Raw genomic sequence first — 535 nt, 5'->3', positions numbered from 1 at the left:
CCCGGCCCGCCCCTCATGGATCGTTGTTATTGGTGCCGGGGGAAGCCAGTGAACCACACCCAGAGGATTTTGTTCCCCGCGAAAGGGGCGCGGTGGCGATCGGCGCAGAGTTATCTCTGCAAGGCGAGTTCCAACCAACTTAAAGCTTATTGGACGACTACAGTTGCAAGGATTTGGCTTCTTGCATTTGCTGAAAGATCAATGACCTAATCGCAGAGGTGTGCGCCCTTCGATAGCTCAACTGGTAGAGCGGAGGACTGTAGCCTGTAGAAACATCTGTGGACATCCTTAGGTCGCTGGTTCGATTCCGTCTCGAAGGAAGTACTTTATACTTTTACGCACGCACCAAAACTACCAGGCTGCATCTCTGCCAGGTCAAAGGCTTTGCCAACCAGCATCGACACTCTCCCAGGCGAAACCTAGCAAGGCCTTTCCGGATCATCCAGCTTCCCACAGCCTATTCTGTGGCCTTGGGAGTCTGCTCACTTTTCCTGCAGTCCAGAGATATGTACCCGTCAGCACCATAGTGCCCGTT

At 53.5% G+C, this 535-nt stretch overlaps 1 non-coding gene across 1 annotated transcript; it reads left to right on the top strand.

Annotated features, from left to right (window-relative positions):
• Nucleotides 1–226: 226 nt before the first annotated feature.
• Nucleotides 227–320, top strand: TRNAY-GUA (transfer RNA tyrosine (anticodon GUA)). Its single transcript has 2 exons — nt 227–263; nt 285–320. It is a non-coding gene; the product is annotated as a tRNA-Tyr (tRNA).
• The last annotated feature ends 215 nt before the right edge of the window (nt 321–535 follow it).

The sequence above is a fragment of the Rhinopithecus bieti genome, unplaced genomic scaffold (genome assembly GCF_001698545.2).
Source record: "Rhinopithecus bieti isolate Rb0 unplaced genomic scaffold, ASM169854v2 scaffold_3902, whole genome shotgun sequence".
In the NCBI taxonomy this organism is placed as follows: domain Eukaryota; kingdom Metazoa; phylum Chordata; class Mammalia; order Primates; family Cercopithecidae; genus Rhinopithecus; species Rhinopithecus bieti.
The sequence above is the reverse complement of the archived record's forward strand: the minus strand, read 5'-3'. Positions and strand labels throughout refer to the sequence as shown.